This window comes from Microtus oregoni, unplaced genomic scaffold, assembly GCF_018167655.1.
Source record: "Microtus oregoni isolate MIOR12 unplaced genomic scaffold, Mior012 000009F_ref0000495, whole genome shotgun sequence".
NCBI classification, from domain to species: Eukaryota; Metazoa; Chordata; class Mammalia; order Rodentia; family Cricetidae; genus Microtus; species Microtus oregoni.
The window spans coordinates 31,539,957-31,565,958 of NW_024543068.1; positions in this window are offsets into that span (position 1 = coordinate 31,539,957).

Here is a 26,002-nt window from a genome sequence, read left to right on the forward strand (position 1 = left end):
AAGATTGTCAGCAATGCTTCCTGCACCACCAACTGCTTAGCCCCCTTGGCCAAGGTCATCCATGACAACTTTGGCATCGTGGAAGGACTCATGACAACAGTCCATGCCATCACGGCCACCCAGAAGACTGTGGATGGCCTCTCTGGGAACCTGTGGCGAGATGGCCGTGGTGCTGCCCAGAACATCATCCCTGCATCCACTGGCACTGCCAAGGCTGTGGGCAAAGTCATCCCAGAGCTGAACGGGAAGCTCACGGGCATGGCCTTCCACGTTCCTACCCCCAATGTGTCTGTCGTGGATCTGACATGCCGCCTGGAGAAAGCTGCCAAGTATTATGACATCAAGAAGGTGGTGAAGCAGGCATCTGAGGACCCACTAAAGGGCATCCTGGGCTACACTGAGGACAAGGTCGTCTCCTGTGACTTTAACAGTGACTCCCACTCTTCTACCTTCGATGCTGGGGCTGGCATTGCTCTCAATGACAACTTTGTAAAGCTCATTTCCTGGTACGACAATGAATTCGGCTACAGCAAAAGAGTGGTGGACCTCATGGCCTACATGGCCTCCAAGGAGTAAGAAGCCCGCCCTGGACCACCCATCCCAGCAAGGACACAGCAAGAGAGAGGTCCTCGGCTGCTGAGCAGTCCCTGGCCTAACCAACCCTTGACACTGAGCATCTCCCTCACAGTTTCCTTCCCAGACCCCCACAATAGCAGGAGGGGGCATAGGGAGCCCTACTCTCTTGAATACCATCAATAAAGTTCATTGCACCCCTCAAAAAAAAAAGAGTCAGCTACTGGAATGATAACTGAGAGATGGTGTCTTCCGGACATTACAGTTATGTTGCGTCCACAGAGTGTCAACAAGATAGTTGTTCTTACAAGACTGCACCAGTCCACCATGCTAATATAGATGGGGAAATTGTTATAACCTAGATGAAGAGTTACAGGCAGTGACTGCTGAGGGACAGAAATTCAGTTTTCTCCAGGGCAAGTTCCTTCATAGACTTCATAGTACTAAGTAAGAAGTTAACCTTATATACATGTAGATACAGGCAATACTAGTTAAACAAGTAGGTTTTATAGCACATATATTTATAAAAGATTATATATATAACAAATATTATTTTATATGCATATATGACAAATATTTTATATGCACATATTTATTTGTATATATGCAATATATACACAATATATATGTGTTTGTATATATACATACATGAAGGGGTAGAGATGATAGAAGAGCAGAGTACACTCTGTGATAAAATATTCTGATAATGTTGAATGAATCATCATCTCTTATTAGGCTTTTCAGGCCGGCATTTGTACTTAGACATAGATGGAATATAAATGCCATGTGATCAGCTGGTTAACCAGATATTCAAGCACCGATATAGTTGTGATTATGGTAAAACAATGAATCTCTTTCGGGAAGTTGAAAGCAATGACACTTTTAAATCCAGTGATGCCAAATTGTATTTAGTTTGTTGACTCTCACATGTAATTGTTCTCTTTCAGGGACAGGACTCTTTCTTCCTTCTGTACAGTTCACGTTTCACATTTGTCCGATAGTGTATCATGGTGTCACATTTTCTCTGGCTTATTTCCAACAATCAACCATCATCTTTGCAAGCCAAATTAAATATCTCCAGTCATTTTCATTTTCTAGTAATCATGCCTCAACATGCCTCGCTTAAACATAAACTCATTTGACTAAGCATTAAAAGAATATTCTGGAAAATAAGTACACCCAGGGCTCACTCTCCTCTTAGACAGTCATGGCAAGCACTATAAACAGAATGGTGTTAACAAGTCAAACCCTGAAAACCCCTGAAGAAGGGAAGGTGTGCCTGGGCACCAGCTGGGATGGGATATGAAGAGAGAGGCAGTAGCTGGGGAGAGAAGCTCTTGCAGAATGACCAGAAAGATTAGGGGGTTGAGGAATGTCTGCACTCTGTTTCCGGGGCTTCTGCCCTGGGGTCAGGAACACACTCACCCTTCTGATGGGTCTTCTGGTACAGGATCAGGACCCCCTCCTTGTATTTCTTTAAGGGATTTTTTTTTTAATTTCCTCAAATTGTTTGTTCTTGTTTTCATGGCTTTCTTTGAGGGTATTATTCATTTCCTTCAATTGTTTGCATTTTCCTGGACATTGTTAAACAGAGTTATTAATTTCCTCTCTATCATCTTCAAATGGTTAATTTTAACACCTTTCTCTAGTGCTTCTGCTATGATAGACTATTCAGGACCTAGTGTGATAGGAAGTTAGGCTCTTGTCGAGACATATTACCCTGGCAGTTTATTTACTGTATTCTTTTTTTAAACATGTGCCTAGTGTCCTTGAAGGTCAGAAGGCAGCACTGCATTTTCTTTTCTTTTAATATTTATTTATTTATTTATTTATTTATTTATTTATTTATTTATTTATTATGTATACAATATTCTGTCTGTATGCCTGAAGGCCAGAAGAGGGCACCAGATCTCATTACAGATGGTTGTGAGCCACCATGTGGTTGCTGGGAATTGAACTCAGAACCTTTGGAAGATCAGGCAATGCTCTTAACCACTGAGCCATCTCTCCAGCCCCTATTTATTGTATTCTTAAACTGTTACCTCAGCAAATCGGTTTTGGGTGATAGATAATAGGTCTAAATGCTAATTTTGGGTTTGTGTTTGTTGGGTGGGTGTTTTGTTCCTTGGTTGTGTTTGTTTCCTCTCGAGATTTTTCAGAGAGTGTGTTGCTGTTTGTTGCTTGTTTCACTGGCCGACTTACTTCATGGGTTCTCTGGGAGTACTTGTTGTTGTAGGCTGGTATCAAGGAAGGCCAGGGGTGGGTGGTCTGTGGGATCCACAGCAGGCAGGCATGGAGCAGGGTTAAGGGAGGCTTCAGCTGATGTACTCCTGAAGGACCAGGAATGTCCAAGGGAATAGAGAGAATGATGAAGCCAAGGGTAAACCTACTTTGTCTTCTGGAAAGTATGGCCTATGGTTGAGCAGGGAGTAACTGCCCAATTTGAAGGCTGGAACATAGCCAATGGGGACTGGGAGCCTGTGGGATCCACAGGAGTATGGACTGGTGGTGGTGGTTGGGGGGTTCTGAAGTTAGTGTTCTATTGCAATGCTAGGGATAACCCTGAGAATTGGGTCTCAGGGAACAGAGTGTGGAGAAAGTATAGAAAGTACCTACTTTAAGACTGTAAAGACAGGCTCAATCTTAGGAGTTCCCCAAGGTCCATGTTGTAGCTGGCAATGATGATGCGGACTAAAACATGTGTCTGTTCTAATGGGATGCAGGTGACTGCCTGGTGTTTGGGCAGTTCTACTGTTTTGAGAAATATGCACCCCACAGTGTGCATTTGTGCTTTTCTCCATCATGTCACACAAAACTCAGACCTCTGGATTGCCATCTGATATTCATAGCTCTCGTGAAGATATTTCTGTGTAGGAACAACAGCTATTCAATGCTGTAAACATTGTATTTATATAAGTATATGATCACCTAGTAGCCATCTGTTCTGCTTCCTTCTCTCAAGTTTTTTAATTCCAACTTCAGTCCAAAAATAAGAAATTCTACTTTCTATTTTACATAATCCTCTTTCCAGATTAATTCATTGGAAAATGGTTCTACAAATGACATAGATGCCTGAAATTTTAGATCCTCTTTTATATATTGGAAATTATTAAAAACACATTCCTAGGCCAAGTCTGAAACCACCATTCATTTGCACATGAATTACCTGAAGTTCAGAACAATTTTATAGACCATATAAGTCCTAGTAAAGAATTTATAATATATTGTTTTTTTTTTTGCTTCATCTTATTAATCTTAATAATTTTGGTACTCAACAACTTTTTTTGAAATACCTATTTTTCTATCTTCCTGCCAATATGTTTCCCTAAATGCATTCATCATACAATTATTTTCAAAAACACATGTCTTATCCTTTCACTCTGTAGTTTAAAATATCACTAATTTTATATTTCCCATAGATAAATAGATCTTTCTTTATCCTTTACCTTTACTGGCTTAATTATTAATTAGTACAGTCAAAACTTCAAACCATCTATCATAATGAGTGTTCTCTTTGTGTGCCTACAGGCTCCCAATAATTAAAGCATGTATCATCTTGTGTCTGGATTAATACAGCAGACTTGAAATTAGTCTCTGCTTGAACTTTTACTTTCTCTAATCACTCACTACCTTGGTGCCAGATAGACATTTTTGTAAATTAAGATAAGTCTTTATAAAAATGGGGTAAACACTATAATTTTGGCATACTTTTCAATCTAATTTTATTTTCTATTTTTCCTTCTATTTTTATGCTTAAAAAGTTCCTTCCATCTGGAGATTTCTTCAGCACCACCATTCCAGAAATCAACTGGAACACTGAATTAGAGTAGGCTTTTGAGAAGTGTATCCAACACTGCATTTTCAGCATAAAGCCCATTTCATTCCATTATCAGTACAGTTTTTTAATATTTATTAGTCATTATAATATACAATTTTCTCAGCATATCTACTTTTTATAAACATTTTAAAATTCCTTTTATTTAGTTCACTTTATCTCAGAAAGTAAATATATTTAATTTGTTAATTTATTTTTGTGATACTGGGGACCCCAGCTAGAGCATCACTCATGCTAGACTACTGTTGCATATCCCTGAACATCTTTATACTGTTTAAAAATCGGTTTTCTTGAGAAAAGAGACAAATTCACAGGGCCAAGGGAGACTTTGTCCCAAGATCCCAGGATCTTGAACAACTGCAGGCATAAGATTGTAGCTGATGAGCAGAAGACCTGGGATAGAGAATGCTGGCCTATAACAGACAGAGTACATTGGCATCCCAAAAATGTCTTTTCTTCTTATTTGATGTTGTAAAAAGTTCTGCTGAAAGAATAAAAGTGACTTCAACAACAACAAAATGAAATTGTCAAAAACTAACTCTAGGTATGCAAATTGCAATACAAAAATTAAAGTAACGCAAAATTAAAAATAACACATCTTTGCAAAAAAGTATAAATCCTATAGTAATGTGCTTTAGTTAAAATAATCTGGATTAACTAACAGATGACATCTTTAAAAGAATAATTACACTATGGTAAAATAACTCAAAGATGACAAAGAGGAAGCCAATCAAAGACATAAAAATAGAAGACAAGGTCGGCGCTTTGTCTGCGAGCTGCCCAACCAGCACGGAGGCCTGATCTTTCGGCGCCAGGAGACCCAGCATTGGGGTGAGTTTCTGGCCCACGGCGCCAGCCTGGGACGGGGAGCTCGGGGGTTTCTTGGCCCCCTGTCCTGCTTGGGCTCTCTGCTGCCTCTTTCTTCCTGGCCCACCCAGCTTCCGTCCAGAGCCCTCCCCACTTCGCCCCCGCTGCCCTCTTTTGGCGCGTGGCATCGCCCAGCGCAGCCTATCTGGGCGCTGGGTCCGAGTACCCGGGGCTCCCGGGCGGGCAGCAGTTCCTTTGTTTCTGTGGCCTGCCTGCACCAAGCGGGGTAGGCGCTTTGTCTGCGAGCTGCCCAACCAGCACGGAGGCCTGATCTTTCGGCGCCAGGAGACCCAGCATTGGGGTGAGTTTCTGGCCCACGGCGCCAGCCTGGGACGGGGAGCTCGGGGGTTTCTTGGCCCCCTGTCCTGCTTGGGCTCTCTGCAGGGCCTCTACTCCCCGGGTGCTGCCTCTTTCTTCCTGGCCCACCCAGCTTCCGTCCAGAGCCCTCCCCACTTCGCCCCCACTGCCCTCTTTAGGCGCGTGGCATCGCCCAGCCCAGCCCATCTGGGTGCTGGGTCCGAGTATCCGGGGCTCCCGGGCGGGCAGCAGTTCCTTTGTTTCTGTGGCCTGCCTGCACCAAGCGGGGTAGGCGCTTTGTCTGCGAGCTGCCCAACCAGCACGGAGGCCTGATCTTTCGGCGCCAGGAGACCCAGCATTGGGAGAGCCAACATTGGGGAGAGACAGCGTTTGGTAGGCAAGGAGACCTAATCCGGTAAAAGAAGATCCATAGGGAGCATTTGGAAGAAGAGATGGGCCAACGTCAAGGCAAGAATTCGCCCAACAAGCTGAAAAGCAACATGAAGCTACCAGAAACAAGCGACCTCACAACGGGAGGACAAGAACCCCTTAATCAAGAGGAAGGAGAAAAGATTGACTTCATGAAAGTGATTGACACCCTTAAACAGCATGTAAAAAACGCCCTTATAGAAATGGATGAGAAATATAACAGAAAGTTTGAAGAATTGAATAAATCAGTGAATGATACCCTAGAAAACCAAGGAAAAACAATCAAACAGATAATGGAAACAGTTCAAGACCTGAAAACTGAAATGGAGGCAAAGAAGAAAACACAAACAGAGGGCCGTCTGGACATGGAAAATCTAGGTAAACGAATAGAGACTACAGAAACAAGCATAACCAGCAGAATACAAGAGATAGAAGAAAGACTCTCGGATTCTGAAGATACCATAGAGAAAATAAACACACTGATCAAAGAAAACAGCAAGTCCAACAAACTCTCATCACAAAACATTCAGGAAATATGGGACACAATAAAAAGACCAAACCTAAGAATAATAGGAGTAGAAGAAGGAGAAGAAGGGCAGCTCAATGGTCCAGAAAATCTATTTAATAAAATTATAGAAGAAAACTTTCCCAACCTAAGGAAAGATTTTCCTATGAAGGTGCAAGAAGCATACAGAACACCGAATAGGCTGGATCAAAAAAAAACATCCCCTCGCCATATAATTATCAAAACACAAAGCATACAGAATAAGGAAAGAATATTAAGAGCTGCAAAGGAAAAAGGCCAAATTACTTATAAAGGTAAACCTATCAGACTTACACCTGACTTCTCCATGGAAACCATGAAAGCCAGAAGGTCCTGGATAGATGTACTGCAGAAACTGAGAGACCATGGGTGCAAGCCCAGATTACTATACCCAGCCAAGCTTTCATTCACTATAAATGGAGAAAATAAAATTTTCCAGGATAAAAACAAATTTAAACAATACGCAGCCACAAATCCAGCCTTACAGAAAGTAATTGAAGGAAAATCACTAACCAAGGAGTCCAACAATGACCACAATAACTCAGACATCTAGAGACCCTTCACCAACACAAAACAAAGAAGGGAAACACACAAACTCTACGACTAAAAAAAAAATGACCGGAGTTAACAACCACTGGTCATTAATATCACTTAATGTCAATGGACTCAACTCACCTATAAAAAGGCACAGGCTAAGAGATTGGATAAGAAAACAGGATCCAACATTCTGCTGTTTACAAGAAACACACCTCAACCACAAGGACAGGCACCTACTCAGAGTAAAGGGCTGGGAAAAGGCCTATCAAGCAAATGGACCTAAGAAACAGGCAGGTGTGGCCATACTAATCTCTAACAAAGTTGACTTTAAACTTAAATCAATCAGAAGAGATGGAGAGGGGCATTTTATACTCATAACAGGAACAGTTCATCAGGATGAAGTCTCAATCCTGAACATCTATGCCCCTAATATAAAAGCACCCACGTACATAAAAGAAACATTGCTAAAATTCAAGGCAGCCATCAAACCGCACACACTAATAGTAGGAGACTTCAACACTCCTCTCTCACCAATGGACAGGTCAATCAGACAGGAACCTAACAGAGAAATAAGAGAATTAGTGGAGGTAATGAATCAAATGGACTTAACAGACATCTATAGAACATTCCATCCAAATAGGAAAGAATATACCTTCTTCTCTGCAGCTCATGGAACCTTCTCGAAAATCGACCACATAGTCGGTAACAAAGCAAACATCCACAGTTACAAAAAAATATTAGTAACCACCTGTGTCTTATCAGATCACCATGGATTAAAGTTAGAATTCAAGAATAATGCTACCCCCAGAAAGCATACAAAGTCATGGAAACTGAACAGTCAACTATTGAACCATAGCTGGATTAAGGAAGAAATAAAGAAAGAAATTAAAGTCTTCCTGGAATTCAATGAAAATAAAGAAACAACATACTCAAACTTATGGGACACTATGAAAGCAGTCCTAAGAGGAAAGTTCATAGCACTAAGTGCCCACTTAAAGAAAACAGAGAAAGCTCACATTGGAGACTTAACAGCCCACCTGAAAGCTCTAGAAAAAAAAGAAGCAGACTCACCTAGGAGGAGTAGAAGACTGGAAATAATCAAAATGAGGGCTGAAATCAACAAAATAGAAACACAGAAAACAATACAAAAAATCAATGAAACAAAAAGCTGGTTCCTGGAGAAAATCAACAAGATTGACAAACCACTATCCAAGCTAATCAAACGGCAGAGAGAGAATTTGCAAATTAATAAGATCAGAAATGAAAAGGGGGACATAACCACAGACACAGAGGAAATTCAGAGAATCATTAGATCTTACTACAAAAGCCTATATGCCACAAAATGGGAAAATGTAAAGGAAATGGATACTTTTTTAGATAAATATTATATACCAAAGTTAAATCAGGACCTGGTGAACAATCTAAATAGACCTGTTAGTCGCGAAGAATTAGAAGAGGTTATCAAAAACCTCCCTACCAAAAAAAGCCCAGGACCAGATGGTTTCAATGCGGAATTCTACCAGATCTTCCAAGAAGATCTAATACCTATACTCCTTAATGTATTCCACAAGATAGAAACAGAAGGGTCATTACCAAACTCCTTTTATGAAGCCACAATTACTCTGATACCAAAACCACTCAAAGACTCAACCAGGAAAGAGAACTACAGGCCAATCTCACTCATGAATATCGACGCAAAAATCCTCAACAAAATACAGGCAAATCGAATCCAAGAACACATCCGAAAAATTATCCATTATGATCAAGTAGGCTTCATTCCTGAGATGCAGGGCTGGTTCAACATACGAAAATCTATCAATGTAATCCAGCATATAAATAAACTGAAAGAAAAAAACCATATGATCATTTCATTAGATGCTGAAAAAGCATTTGACAAAATTCAACATCCATTTATGTTAAAAGTCTTGGAGAGATTAGGGATACAAGGGTCATACCTAAATATAATAAAAGCTATATACAGCAAGCCGACAGCTAACATCAATTAAACGGAGAGAAACTCAAAGCCATCCCACTTAACTCAGGAACACGACAAGGCTGTCCACTCTCCCCATACCTCTTCAATATAGTGCTTGAAGTTCTAGCAATAGCAATAAGACAACATAATGGAATCAAGGGGATTCGAATTGGAAAGGAAGAAGTTAAACTTTCGTTATTTGCAGATGATATGATAGTGTACATAAGTGACCCCAAAAACTCCACCAAAGAACTCCTACAGCTGATAAACAGCTTTAGTAATGTGGCAGGATACAAGATCAACTCCAAAAAATCAGTCGCCCTCTTATACACAAAGGATATGGAAGCAGAGAGGGAAATCAGAGAAGCTTCACCATTCACAATAGCCAAAAACAGCATAAAATATCTTGGGGTACATCTAACCAAGGAAGTGAAAGATCTATTTGACAAGAACTTTAAGGCATTGAAGAAAGAAATTGAAGAGGATACCAAAAAATGGATGGACCTCCCTTGCTCTTGGATTGGGAGGATCAACATAGTAAAAATGGCAATTCTACCAAAGGTAATTTATAGATTCAATGCAATCCCCATCAAGATCCCATCAAAATTCTTCACAGATCTGGAGAGGACAATAATCAACTTTATATGGAAAAACAAAAAACCCAGGATAGCCAAAACAATCCTATACAATAAAGGATCTTCTGGAGGCATTACCATCCCTGACTTCAAACTCTATTACAGAGCTACAGTAATGAAAACAGTGTGGTACTGGCATAAAAACAGAGAAGTCGACCAATGGAATCGTATAGAAGACCCGGATTTTATCCCACAAACCTATGAACACCTGATTTTCGATAAAGGAGCTAAAAGTATAAAATGGAAGAAAGAAAGCATCTTCAACAAATGGTGCTGGCACAACTGGATGTCATCTTGTAGAAGAATGAAAATAGACCCTTATCTATCACCGTGCACAAAACTCAAGTCCAAATGGATTAAAGACCTCAATATCAGCCCGAACACACTGAACCTGATAGAAGAGAAAGTGGGAAGTACCCTACAGGAGCTGGGCACAGGAGATCGCTTCCTATGTATAACCCCAGAAGCACAGACATTAAGGGCAACATTGAATAAATGGGACCTACTTAAACTGAGAAGCTTCTGTAAAGCAAAGGACATAGTCAATAAGACACAAAGGCAACCTACTGATTGGGAGAAGATCTTCACCAACCCCACAACAGACAAAGGTCTGATCTCCAAAATATATAAAGAACTCAAGAAACTAGACTTTAAAATGCTAATTAACCCAATTAAAAAATGGGGCACTGAACTGAACAGAGAATTCTCAGCAGAGGAAGTTCAAATGGCCAAAAGACACTTAAAGTCGTGCTCAACTTCCTTAGCAATCAGGGAAATGCAAATCAAAACAACTTTGAGATATCATCTTACACCTGTCAGAATGGCTAAAGTCAAAAACACCAAGGATAACCTTTGCTGGAGAGGCTGTGGAGGAACGGGTACCCTCATCCATTGCTGGTGGGAATGCCATCTTGTGCAACCACTGTGGAAGTCAGTGTTTCGGTTTCTCAGGAAATTCGGGATCAACTTACCCCTGGACCCAGCAATACCACTCCTGGGAATATACCCAAGAGATGCTCTATCATATGACAAAAGCATTTGTTCAACTATGTTCATAGCAGTATTATTTGTAATAGCCAGAACCTGGAAACAACCTAGATGCCCTTCAATGGAAGAATGGATGAAGAAAGTATGGAATATATACACGCTAGAGTACTACGCTGCGGTAAAAAACAATGACTTCTCGAATTTTGCAGGCAAATGGATGGAAATAGAAAACACTATCCTGAGTGAGGTGTCCCAGACCCAAAAAGATGAACATGGGATGTACTCGCTCATAATTGGTTTCTAGCCATAAATTAGGGCCACGGAGTCTACAATAGGTGAACCTAAAGAAGCTAAGTAAGAAGGTGAACCCAAGGAAAAACATATAGTTATCCTCTTGGCTAAGGGAAGTAGACCCGATTGCCGGGGAGAAAATTAGGATCTTGGGGGTGGGGTGGGATGGGGGTAAGGGGAGATGGGGAGAGAAAAGGTAGAAGGGAAGGAGGGGGGATTTGGGGAATCAGGAGAATTGGGATAAAGGAAAGGTGGATAGGGGAGCACGGAACCACAATTCTTAGTTAAGGGAACCACTTTAGATTGAGCAAGAGATTTGACCCTAGAGGGGCTCCCAAGTGCCCAAGATGAGGTTCCCAGTTAGTTCCTTGGGTAGCTGAGGATTGGGAACCTGAAATGACCCTATCCGAGAGCAATACTGACGAATATCTTGCATATCATCATAGAACCTTCATCTGGTGATGGATGGAGACAGAGACAGAGACCCACACTGGAGCACTGGACTGAGCTCCCAAGGTCCCAATGAGGAGCAGAAGGAGGGAGAACATGAGCAAAGAAGTCGGGACCACGAGGCGTGCACCCACCCACTGAGACAGTGGAGCTGATCTACTGGGAGCTCACCAAGGCCAGCTGGACTGTGACCGAAAAAGCATGGGATAAAACCGGACTCTCTGAACATGGCGAACAATGAGGGCTAATGAGACGCCAAGGACAATGGCACGGGGTTTTGATCCTACTTAATGTGCTGGCTTTGTGGAAGCCTAGCCAGTTTGGATGTTCACCTTCCTAGATATGGACGGAGAGGGGAGGACCTAGGACTTACCACACGGCAGGGAACCTGGACTGCTCTGTGGACTGGAGAGGGAGGGGGAGAGGAGTGGGGGGAGGGGTAGAAGGGTGGGAGGAGGGGGAGAAGGGTGGGAGGAGGGGGAGGGAAATGGGAGGCTGGGAGGAGGTGGAAACTTGTTTTTTGTTTATGTTTTTTTTTCTTCTTTTCTTAATAAAAAAAATTATTAAAAAAAAATAGAAGACAAGCATAACTAGCATGATTTTGGAAATTAAAATCAATAATCCAATTTAAATCCTCTGTGGAAAACCTCAACAACAGAATGATCATGCCACACACAAAAAGGTGAAGTAAGAGATTCGACTACTCAATAAAGGCTAATAAAATTTTTAAAAAATGAATAGAACATAGGAATTTTAGGATATGATAAGGTCTAAGCTTTGAAATCAACCTTATGTGTGATAAATGATAAGTAGAAGAAGGAGGAGGAGGGGAGGAGGAGGAGGAGAAGAAGGAGATGATGAAGAAGGAAAAGAAGAAGAGGAAGAAAGTATAGAAGAAAAAAATTCTAAATCATTAGAAATAGATGTCCATCCAAGGACAGGAAGTTTACGGAACAATACACAAGATCAGAAAAGAAATCCCCCACATTTTAAATATTAATGATAAATGATAAAATAAAAAATATTAAAAATTGAAAAGGCAGAATAAGCAAAGTGTGCTGAAAGCTGTAAGGGAGACATGTCAAGTCACTTGAAAGGGTTGGTACATTAAAGTAACACCCAATTTATAAGCAGAACGTTTTAAAGACAGAGGGCATAAAAAGATATATTCCAAATTCTGATAAGCCAAAATACTACAATGGCCAACCCAGAATATCATACCCAACAAACTTAATTAATTTAAATTTAAAATTAGTTTAAATGTAAAATTAGAGAAGTAAATTTCTTCATTATAAAATCATATTCAAGAAATTTATTATTTCCAAGTTAGCTGTATAGAAGTTACTAGAATCCTTGATCAAACCGGACTCTCTGAATGTGGCTGACAAGGAGGGCTGTCTGAGAAGCCAAGGACAATGGCACTGGGTTTTGAATCTACTGCATATACTGGCTGTGTGGGAACCTAGTCAGTTTGGATGCTCACCTTTCTAGACCTGGATGGAGAGGGAAGGACCTTGGACTTCCCATAGGGCAGGGAAACCTGACTGCTCTTTGGACTGGAGAGGGAGGTGGAAGGGGGATGGAGGGAGGGGGAGGGAAATGGGAGGAGAGGAGGAGGTGAAAATCTGTAATATTAATAATAATAAAAAAAGATGCAAAAAAGTTACAATACATCCTTGATATTCAATATAAATTAAGACACTTGCAGCATGTTGTCAATCTTTTGGTAGAAAATAAAATGGTACAAAAATTGTTACTTATTTATTTGAATCTTGGAGATTAAAACAAATGACTAGTAAAGTGAAATCTGAATTAATATTTGTTTCTTCATAAGACATACATCAGTCTTATGAAGTGTAACCTTTTATTCTGGACAATTCTATTTTTTAAATAAGACATACTGAATAAACTATGCATACAAACTAAAAAAAAAAGTTACTAGAAGAAAAACTTCTGTCCAAAGAATAGGAACAATACTGAAGAAGCCAGGGCAAGTAATCAAAAGAGACTGCAATAAATATATATAACAAAATCAACAAAATAATAAAAACCAGTTAAATCTTTCAATACAATTCTAAATATTAATGATCTCTTTTCCTTCAATGAAAGTCACAGACTAACTAGATTTGAAAACAGTATCTATCTTTTGTTGCCTCCAAAAAACCATATCTCATGATCAGTCAAAGACTGTACATTAATGTAAAAGGATGGATAAATGTTTAGTTAAATGATGGATAATGGGTTTGAAACAGGCACACTCAGCTATTCTAATATTTGATAAAATAAATTTCAAACTAAAATTAATCAAGAGATATATACAGGGACATTTTATACTCATTAAAAGAAATAACCACAGACAGGACATTATACCCTTAAACATATAAACAGTGAACACAAGGTCACCTAATTTTATTAATGAAACAGTTTGATCTAAAACCACAGATAGACCATGAGTGGTAGTAGCTGATTTCAATACCCCTCACTCATAAATAGAAAGCTCATCTCGAGTTATAACAAAACAAAACAACAATTAAGGAGAAACTCTGTAAATACATCATAATAATAAATAAATAACATCATAAATCAGTATACCTAATGGATATCTACAGAATACTCAACCCATAAACTAAGGATTATTTTTTATTTTCAATAGCCTATGGAACATTTTTCAAAATACCTTCATCATTGCCATTTTGTCTAGATAAAAACTGGACCAAATAGCCATCTCTTCACTCCAGGCTGCCTTTGGCATTACTGTTTGCTTTATCATCTTTATTCACTGGGGCTAGTTTCAGAGAGTAATTCATTACAGATAGAATTTTGAATTAATATTTAACAGTATCCTTATCGATATATTCTTTTGACTCTGTTTCTTATTCTTTCCCCCCCAATATTTTCTTTTTCTTAATTTTTTCTCTTGTGCAATACAAATATTCTTTTAAAATTGCATATAAAAAATTAGTAATTGTTGTGGAATATTATTTTAAGATGTGTTATGTTTGTGCTGTGGAACATTTGTTTAATGATACAAAAATGTATTTCATTCATTTATGTGGCATTTGTTTAACTCTGTAAAACTATGTTACTTTCCCTGTCTAAAACACCTGTTTGATCTAATAAAGTGCTGAGCAGCCAATAGATATGCAGGAAAAAGTATAAGTGGTGCTGGCAGGCAGAGAGAATAAATAGGAGGAGAAATCTGAGAAGACAGATTGAGGAATGAAAAAAGGAGGAGGAGAGCAGGACATCAGATGCCAGCTATACAGTCATGGAGTAAGAAGTAAATAAACGTATTTATAATAAAGAAAGATAAAAGCCCAGAGGCAAAAGGTAGATGGTATAATTTAAGCCAAGAAAAGTTGGCTAGAAATAAGTCAAAATAAGGCCGGAAATTCATAAGTAAGAATAAGCCTCTGTATTTATTTGGGAGCTGGATGGCGGACCACCAAGGAGTGAAGAGGAAAGAGGGAGGAAAACAACAAGAATAACAAGTGACATGACTACAATATTTAATGTTCAAAATGACTGGGAGTGGGCTAGCTAGATGTCTGAAAAAGTAGAAACACTTGCTACCAAGGTTAATAATACCTGAGTTGGATGCTAGGATCCTTATGGTGGAAGAAGCGAACCCGAGAATCAGCTTCCACAAGTTGTCCTTTGACCTCCAGTTGTACCCCATAATATGTAAATACACACATACTTTAACACACACACACTCACCTAAACACATGAAATATATAGAAAAACAATTAGGAAAGACTAGTTCTGGTGGGTTAAATTAGATCAGTGCATGTTTCATACATTTATTGAAATATCACACTGTACCCATAATATGTAAAGTATTCATATTAATCAAACAATTCAAAATTAGTGAGGTTATTATTTTGTAATAAATTTCTTTTATATATTTTATTTTTATGATTTAAAATGTCTTTTCACTTAAATATATTTTGATTATATTCTTTCCCTCCCCACATAACCAAGTACTAAAACCTCAAAACCAAGGAAATAAAACAAATCATGACCCCTAATCACCCCTGCAACACAGCAAACTTAATCCAAACAAAAGCGTGCGTGCACACACACACACACACACACACACCAAACAATCAAAAAAACCGAAGTCCATTTTATATGTTGGTCAACTATTCTTGAACATAAGGTCTGTCCTGCAGCTGTTGCTATACCCAGTGTCATTCTATTGGTGAAAGCTGAGTTTTCCTCTCTGGATAGGCAGAAGTGACGGTTCAGTTGAAGAAAACAAGACCATATAAATCAACATGAGCTAAGATCATATGAATTTAGAGACTATAGAAGCATGCACGGAGTTGAGAAGTGGTGGTGGCACACATCTTTCATTCCTAGCATTTGAAAAGCGGAGGCAGGAGAATACCTGTGAGTTTGAGGTCAGCCTGGTTTACAGAGCTAGTTCCAGAACAGCCAGGGTTACACACAAAGAAATCCTGTCTTGGGAAAAAAAAAAAAGCAACCAACGAAACAATAAAAGCATGCACAGGACCTGGATGGTGCTTATCATGTCCTCTGCACTTCCAGCTTCCAGTTAAGTGTGAAGCCATACACATGCTTGGGTGAATGAATGATGGGGCTCTAGTTCTTGTGCTTTCTCTTGGACTCTTTTTTCTTCTGTTGGTTTGTGTTGTCCAACTTTGAAGTGATGGTTTGTGTTATGTTATTATATCTTATTTTATTATGCTTTGAAGGGATTGATGGATGGATAGATGGATAGAAGGATGAATGGATGGATGGACAGATGGATAGGAAAAAACCTAGCCATTCCCTCTGCTCAAATAGGGAAAAGTTATTATTTTAATAATGGCTACTTGGTTACAGAAAAAAAGAAAAGCATTGCAGTCATTCTTGAACTCCTCCTATTACTTACTCTTCAATTAAAAGATCCCAAGCCCCTCTTTCTACACTGACTTCAATAATTAAGTATCACTGAAATTGACTTTCTCATGTAAAATTCAATATAATATAGTATGGTTTTGCTGATAGAATTGTCACTTGCAAGAAACAGACCTACTTTGTTTCGAAGCTTAGTACTTGCTTCAGATTTTCCTATGACAGCATCAATTTTCTTTACTAGATTCTTTTCCACCTAGATATATAAAGTGTTTACAGTTTGAATTGCTACTCTCCTTTTCCCCCTATAATTTGATTTATGTATTTATTTTTTACAGCTTTGTAGATTGTAATTAGAACATTTGCATGTCAGTTCTTTTTATTTTTAATTTTGAGAGAGAGTCTAACTAAACTCAAGTTGATTTTGCATTTGCTTTGAATTCTAGGGATGTCTTGAATTTTTTTGTCTTCCTCCTTCAGGTGTCTGAGTAGATGTGATTAGAAGTCCATGCTACCAGGATGTGTTACAATGTAGCAATTAATAATGTTCAGTAAGAATGAGAATAATCAATATTTATTCAAAGATAAAGTCACTCACTACACTTCAAGTAAGTGCTTAGAAAACTACACAGACTCTTGGTAGCCACCTGGGACCCCTTTGCAACATAGGAGAGAAAATCCACTATAAATATCTCTATGGTTCTACAGTATCAGCTACGGATTTATAAGTAGAGAAGATTTTCTATTCACATAAGAATATTGCTTACAAATCTGGATACTTATCTTAGGGTAAGAAAATTTCATTTATTTGTGTAATAAACTTTGGGAAGTATAAGAGTTATGTTTTGCAGATCTCCAATATGATTCTTTATATGGCCTGTTACATTGTTGTGATGAGATTTTGAGCTTAATATATATGTTTCCAGCATCAACCAGGCAGTTTTATACATATATTATCCCTTTAAAATCATCCAGTTTTGCTACAAACACCACACAGTATTTTCTGAAGTGATTATTGCAAGTGTGTTGGATATAGAACAAGACTTGGCTCCATAGTAGCGGCTAAATTTTAAAAGCTTTTATGTCATATGTAGTTGAATTAGAGACATTATAAAAGATAAAGTTAGTTAAAAATTATACTCTCAAATCTAATCATCAAGAGATTAATACAAGGACTTTAATACATTTTTATTGAGTAGTTTTTAAGTTATAATATATGTCTTGCAATATTATTTCAGTCTATTTTTGGCTTAATAGCATATTATGCATCTTCTCACATACAAAATTTATTGAACATTTTGTTCATGCCATATGTATATGTATATATACAAAATACCTATATACTTGAATTGTTATTCACCTAATCATCATCTATTGGCAGATATATTTTTAACAACTTAACAATTAAGTGGTACAATAAACACAGTGAGTACCAACTACTGTTACTGCTAGGATATTGCATGAAGGGTCAGAGACAAGGAAGGTGCAGAGGACCTTATTTCATCCTCACTAACATGCCAGCAGGTGAAGAAATATCCATTACACAATCAAATATGTCGATAATCAATCAACAAAAATAATCAGGATACTAATATACTTCCTTAAGACTTTTGCATATGCAAATTAAGAAAATGACTAAAATATGGAATAATTAAAGAAACAGTAAAATGTATAGTCTTAGGCATGTGGTTAACTATTAGGTCCTGAGGGATGATGATGAGGGGCCTGTCAGAGCAGAGGGAGAAATAATCTGAGATTAGATTGGAAAGACAATACAAGGATAATTTCTTTATTATGTTCTTCATCAAGCTAACAGAATAGAAGAATATGAAGTGGCCAGAGTTGTATTATAAAAAGCTATTATCCTAAATCAAAAACTCATATTTAACCACTTGAGGGCTAATGCTATACGACAAGTTTCATATATCAGTTGTGTAAAGGGAAGAGTATGAGAGATTAAAATTTACTGAGGGAGAGAAAAGTAGTTCAGGGGAGAAAGACATTTACTTCCCCACGTGATATACAAAGTTCCGTTCTTTCCTCAGACTCACATGATGTAAGAACATTACCAGCTCCTGCAAGATGTGTTATTGTCAAATGCCTGACCTTTATGTGCCCATGTTGTGCACATGGGCACACATACACACACACTAAATATGTAGAAAAGTAGAAATGTATTTATGGGGGCTGGGGAGATGGCTCAGCTCTTACGAGCACTTACTGTTCTTCCAGAAGAACTAGGTTTGTATCTCTGTAATTATATTGGGTGGTTTGCAAGCAACTCACTTCATTTCTGGTGGATTTCACAACCTCTCAGACCCTCATAACTGAAAAACATATGTGTGTGTGTGTGTGTGTATTTTTTGTATTCAATTCAGACAGAAACATGAATAAAATAAAAAATGAAAAACCTTATAAAAGGGAAAATAAGATTCATTTAGAAGATCAAATTTGTAATTATGGCTGTGGGTTAGATGGTAATGGTGGATGTCTTTAATTCTAGCACTCAGGATGCAGAGGCAGGTGAATCTCTGTGATAGAGGTAGGCCTATTCTACAGAGGAGGTTCCACGAATCTAGGGCTGTTTCACAGAGAAACCTTATCTTGAAAAACCAACCAACCAACCAAACAACAACAACAAAAAGAATTATGACTGTGAAAAATTAAAATAACTATTAATAACACAAATGTTAAGATAACAGATAGCATCCCAACATTTCAAGATGAGTGAAACTGTAAGGCCTGAGAGGACAAATATCACACCACACCTAAGTGTGGACTAGAGAATCATGCTGGAAGGGATTACTCACCAGTCCTTCACATGTCTTCATGTTTGTTAGCTGTCCTAATTTGTGTTTTTGTTGTTGCAGAAAAGTCATGATCAAAAGTAAATTTTGGAGGAAAGGATTTGACTTACCCCTCTAATTCACAATCCATTATTGAGAGAAGCCAGGGTAGGAAGTCAAGCAGAGTTCATGGAGGAACACTGCTTGCTTGCATGCTTCCACTGACTTTTTTAGCTGCCCCTTTTCCTACTGCCCAGGCCCACCTGCCCTCTGGTGGCATCACTCACAGTGACCAGACCTTCCTATATCAATTAGTAGGAAATTGGTTTCACAGATATGCCCACAGGCATAAGTATTGGAGACAACTTTAAATCTTTCTAGGTGTGTAAGGCTTATGACACCACAACAAAGATTTAACCAATCCACCATATAGGACACTAGCTGCTTTTTTTGTCCTATCATCTCAAAGATATTTGTACAGCAAACAAACCTAAAGGATATGAAGCTGTTACTCCTAAAGGGATGTGGTACACTTTTTACAGAGATAGCATTTTCTTCTAGGAAAAAGAGCACATGTGCACTACCCACAGGCAATATCTGGATTCCTTAAGCTTATGGGTCCTGTCAGTGATGGTTTTTGTGATGGGCCTTAAGGCAATAACACAAGAATGCTTTTTATTTGTGGTTTTAGAGATTTTGCCTACTTCAGAGGAACTGTGGAAGACTAGTTTGCAAAATCTTAGAGCTTTCACAGTCCTTGGTGTGTGTTCCTATTTGATAAAACAAAATTTAAGAACTGTCTATTTATCTTGCAACCTTTGCTTACTGTTTTTTTAAAAAAAGAACTCTTGACTGAGAATTCAAGATACAAACTGTAGATTTATTTGGTCCTTTGTCCAACTGTTCACCTATATATTAATGTTAGTGCGCTTCAAATACATTCTTCTATTGAATTCTTCTATGTCCTCATTGGGACATATTCCTTTTAATATTTTAATAACATTTTGAGGATATAAATTATAGCAAAATAAAAGTTTCTTTTCTTGTATTTAATCTCTATTCCTATGAGGACCACTGTTGTAAGAGTCCACTTGTTCCCTCCCGACTGCTTAGCCCCGAAATAATCACACAGAAACTGTATTATTTGCAACACTGCTTGGTTAATAGCTTAAGCATATTCTGGATAACTCCTAAATCTTAAACTAACCCATCTCCATTAGTCTTTGTATCGCCACATGTCTGTGGCTTATGGGCAAAGTTTTGACACGTTTGTCTCTGGTGGCGGATCCATGGATTCTCCCTGACTATACCTTCTTTCTCCCAGCATTCAATTTAATTTTCCCCACAAAGCTCTATTCTACCCTATCAGGCCAAGCCAGTCTCTTATTCATTAACCAATAAAAACCACACATATACAGAAAGATCTCCTATAGCAGACCTACCACACAATCAGATTTTGAGGTACATGTGCTTGATTTGTAGTTTCTAGACTTATTTTTTGCTTCATTGATATCAATAAAACATGGTATTTTTAATAAGACTGCCAAAGGAAAAAACATCAGTGTTATGAACTTTACAATTTGTCCCTTTACTTTGAATTGGACAAAGCTTTTCAAATATTACATGACAGTGCATACTAACTAGTTCTGCAATTACCCTGCTTTAATAGTCTAGACTAGAGAGACTGACAAAATTGGGAACATAGGTGTGGAGAAGAAGTAAGGGTGGAAAGGGAATAGGAGGGAAGAAGGGGAGGGGCGAGGAGAACTTGAGGGAGCAGGATGATCAAGATGGAGGAAGGATAGAGATGAGAGCAAGGAAAGAGATACCTTGATTCAGGGAGCCATTAATGGGCTAGTAAGAAACCTGGCTCTAGCGAAATTCCCAGGAATACACAGAGATGACCCCAGCTAAGACCCTAAGCAATAGAGGAGAGGGTGCCTGAACTGGCTTTGTACTGTAGTAAGACTAATAAGTATCTTAAATATTACCATAGAACCTTCATCCAGAAAGTTGGATAAAACAGAGGCAGAGACCCACCCTGGAGCACTGGGTCCATTTGAAGAGTGGAAGAAATGAAAATATGAGCAAAGAGGTCAAGACCATGATGAATGCACCATCTTCTTGAAACAGTCTACCTGAGCTAATGCAAACCCACCAACTCCAGCCAGACTGGGAAGGAACAAGCATAGGATCAAACTAGTCCCTCTGAATTTGGTTGACAGTTGCATAGCTGGGGCAGATTGAGGAGCCACTGGCAGTGGCAACAGGACTTATACCTACTGCTTATAGTGGTTTTTTGGGAACCTATTCTTTTTGGATGGATACCTTGCTCAGCCTAGATATAGTAGGGAGGACCTTGGACCTTACCCGTTCTGAAGAGTGGATGGAGGTGGGGTGGGGGAGGTAAGTGGAGGGAATGGGAGTAGGGAAAGGAGTGGGAACTTGGTTTGGTGTATATAATGAAAAAAGATAGTTTTCCTTTTTTAAAAAATAAAAATAAAAAAATAGTCATCCATTTCCCCTTCCTTGGAAGATAACCCTGATCCTTACTATACAATCCCCTTACTATATATCAAACATGTGTAGTTATTTAGATCGTGGCATAAATATCAAAAGCATTGGAAAGTAACATCCAAGCAGGCTGTATTTGTCTTTTTAGGTCTGGGTTACCTCACTCAGAATTATTTTTTTTCTAGTTCTTAATGACATACCAAAATGAATCAAAGTTAATAAAAAACAATTGAGTTTGTTTTGTTTTAGTCAACTACTCCTAGGCATGAGGCTTGTCCTGAAGAGTGGTCTCCAGTAAGACTTCATTGGAGAAAACTGATTTTACCTTTGCCAGTGGTTATCAATTTCAATTTTCTCCTTGATTAGGGGAGGGACTATGACCATATTTTCAAAATTGGATCATGGATTTTTTTTTTGTTTAGAGTGTCAGTTACAAGTTGTATGAATAATGGTCAGGAAGAAAGCTAAACAAGAAAGCATCAATTCATATTTCCTGTTTTGAAAAAAGCGGGGTGGGGGAGAAGTGCTGTTGGGCAATGGTTTGACCCTTTAAAGATTTGTTTTTTATACTTGTTTAATAAAATGGTGATTGTCAGGAAGTATAGGTGGAGCAACCAGGCTGGAAGTATAGGCAGGGTGATGAGAACAGGAGAATTCTGGGAAGAGGAAAGATTCAGTCTGCAGTCATCACCTAGCTGCAGAGAAAACAAGATGAGAGGGTATCGCTGATATAAGGTACTGAGCCACATGGCTAGCACAGACAAGAATAATGGATAAATATTAGATGTAAGAAAGAGTTAATAAGAAGCCTGAGCTAATGGGCCACTCAGTTTATGATTAATGCAGACCTCTGTGTGTTTCTTTGGGACTGAATGACTGTGGGATCAGGCGGGAGGGAAACCTCAGTCAACACTTAAACATCCAGGCTTTACACCCAAGCCACCTCCTAGTGCCTCCTGCAATGCTATAGGAGATGAAGACAAATCCATTAAGATATCAAACACCTTATAAAGTAAGATACCCAGACATAAAATAAGAATTAGAACCTCATTTGATAAAGAGAAACAATGAAGAGAAATTGTCACAAATGTCTTCTGGAGTAGAGCCTAGGCCTCTGCTTCCATATCAGGTCATCTTTCCCACCTCTCCCTAAAATATTGTCTCATTATATTTCTGAATCAAAGAGTCAAATCTATGGACACCTGCTGTTCAGATTGCAAAGCTCATGCATGCGTCATCTTCCATTTATCACATAACTTCTTCATAAAGAGCTACTATTATGCTTTCCAAAGATCCAAGTGACTATGCCAGCTCTCACCTTCAAAATCTCTAATATGGGGACAGAATAAGACACTACTAAATTAACCTCACAGAAATACTTGACTGATGACTAAAATTTCACTGCCTTCCTTATTTTACATTTTAAATTTTGCTAAGTCAATATAGTTCAATATAAGCAAGTTGAGATTAGACAAGTCAAAAGTCAACATACATCTTAATATACTTCTAGGAATATAAGAATCCCTAAATGTAAAAATTCACCTTTTAACACTATTATTTCAAAGGAATAAATTAAAATCCCCAATCCATTATTAAATCCAATTCAATTAAACCATGAAGAACTGCCCTTTTCAGCTTCATTGTACTCTCTACCCAATAGCTGTTAGACATATTTAATTTAATTCAGACACCTGGATGGAGGTGATTGTCTTTTTCATAGCAGCCTGGGGTGATTCTTTATAAAACCATGTAATTTCTTCTTCCAAAAGTAAATAAAGAGAACCCCAAGTCTGTCTGAGTCCCAATTTTTCAAAGATAATTTTCAAGGCACAAAAGAGTATTGTTTTCTATTCAAAATTTAAAAACAAAAGAAAAAATATATTACCCATCAACGTATAATACCATGCAAGTATACCCTTAGTCAGTGAAATTTTTAGAGAAAGATGTCTAATTATCTGTGGAATTTTTATGGAGAAAGTAGAAAGAATAAGTAGGAGAGAAGGATGGGCACACATAGATATAGAGGTAAGAGGAGGGCAGCAGTCCATGCTGTACTAATGAGCATTTTTCTGAATTTATAACTTCACAAGAATCCAAACTTGAATCTGTCCTGTTTCATGAGCATAACCAGTATTTCCCTACTTTTAAACTAAGACAAAAATTCTAAACTAGCGTAGATATTATTAACCAGTTTCTTCTCTTGTGGTTGGTCTCACAGGTTTACATATTTTCCTTACTTCCGTTCCCACATGTACACGTATGCCAAAAAACTTCCCTTTCCATTTTTTTTTATCACAGGAGTTCTATAACTCTTCACCTTCCATTAACGTTCTTTCTTGTCCCCCTTTCATAGGATGCTTTCTAGCTTCATCACCCTAACATAAACATACACAAAACTATTAGAAGCTACATGTGAAAGAATATGCAGCTTTATAGATAAATACAAAACCCCCACCCGATATATATAATACTTTCATATATATGCCTATATATAATACTTTCATTACCATTCATCCGGTTTAAACTAATTCCATTTTTTACTGTTATTAATAGGGCAGCAATAAACATTGATGTGCATATGCAGGTATCTCTGTGACAGATGTTCCAGGCCTTTGGTCATATGAAAGTTCTATTTTGGTTTCCACTCTTTTTTTTTATTTATTTATTTTTATTGAGAAAAGGAAAAAAAAAAGTATACGCCACCTCACAGCCTCCGATTTCCCTCCCCCTCCTCCCACCCTTCTCCACCTTCCCCAAACTCCTCTCCCCCTCCCTCTCCAGTCCATAGAGCAGTCAGGTTTCCCTGCCCTGTGGGAAGTCCAAGGTCCGCCCCCCTCCATCCATGTCTAGGAAGGTGAACATCCAAACTGGCTAGGCTCCCACAAAGCCAGAACATGAAGTAGGATCAAAACCCCGTGCCATTGTCCTTAGCTTCTCATCAGCCCTCATTGTTCGCCATGTTCAGAGAGTCTGATTTTATCCCATGCTTTTTCAGTCACAGTCCAGCTGGCCTTGGTGAGCTCCCAATAGATAAGCCCCACTGTCTCAGTGGGTAGCTACACCCCTCGTGGTCCTGACTTCCTTGCTCATGTTCTCCCTCCTTCCGCTCCTCATTGGGACCTTGGGAGCTCAGTCCAGTGCTCCAGTGTGGGTCTCTGTCTCTATCTCCATCCATCACCAGATGAAGGTTCTATGATGATATGCAAGATCTTCGTCAGTATTGTTAGAGGATAGGGTCATTTCAGGTTCCCTATCCTCATCTGCCCAAGGAACTAACTGGGGACATCATCATGGGCTCCTGGGAGACACTCTAGGGTCAAGTCTTTTGCCACCCCTAAAGTGGATCCCTTAACTAAGAATTGTGCTTCCGTGCTCCCCTGTCCAACCTGCCTTTATCCCAATCATCCTGTTTCCCCAAGTTCCCCCTTCCTTCCCTTCTCACTTTTCTCTCCCCATCTCCCCTTATCCCCATCCCATCCCACCCCCAAGATCCCAATTCCACCCCGGAAATTTTGTCTACTTCCCATAGCCAAGAGGATAACTATATGTTTTTCCTTGGGTTCACCTTCTTATTTAGCTTCTTTAGGTTCACCAATTTTAGTCTCCGTGACCCTTATTTATGGCTAGAAAACAATTCTGAGTGAGTACATCCCATGTTCATCTTTTTTTGGACTGGGATACCTCACTCAGTATAGTGTTTTCTATTTCCATCCATTTGCATGCAAACTTCGAGAAGTCATTGTTTTTTCCAGCAGCGTAGTACTCTAATGTGTATATATTCCATACTTTCTTCATCCATTCTTCCATTGAATGGCATCTAGGCTGTTTCCAGGTTCTGGCTATTACAAATAATACTGCTATGAACACAGTTGAAAAAATGCTTTTGTCATATGATAGGGCATCTCTTGGGTATATTCCCAGGAGTGGTATTGCTGGGTCCAGGGGTAGGTTGATCCCGAATTTCCTGAGAAACCGAAACACTGATTTCCAAAGTGGTTGCACAAGACTGCATTCCCACCAGCAATGGATGAGGGTACCCCTTCCTCCACAGCCTATCCAGCAAAGGCTATCCTTGGGGTTTTTGACTTTAGCCATTCTGATAGGTGTAAGATGATATCTCAAAGTTGTTTTGATTTGCATTTCCCTGATTGCTAAGGAGGTTGAGCATGACCTTAAGTGTCTTTTGGCCATTTGAACTTCTGTTGAGAATTCTCTGTTCAGTTCAGTGCCCCATTTTTTTTTTTTTTGCGAAAAGAAGAAAGAAAAAACATAAACAAAAAACAAGTTTCCACCTCCTCCCAGCCTCCCATTTCCCTTCCCCTCCTCCCACACTTCTCCCCCTCCTCCCACCCTTCTGCCCCTCCTCCCACCCTTCTCCCCCTCCTCCCACCCTTCTCATCCTCCCCCCACTCCTCTCGC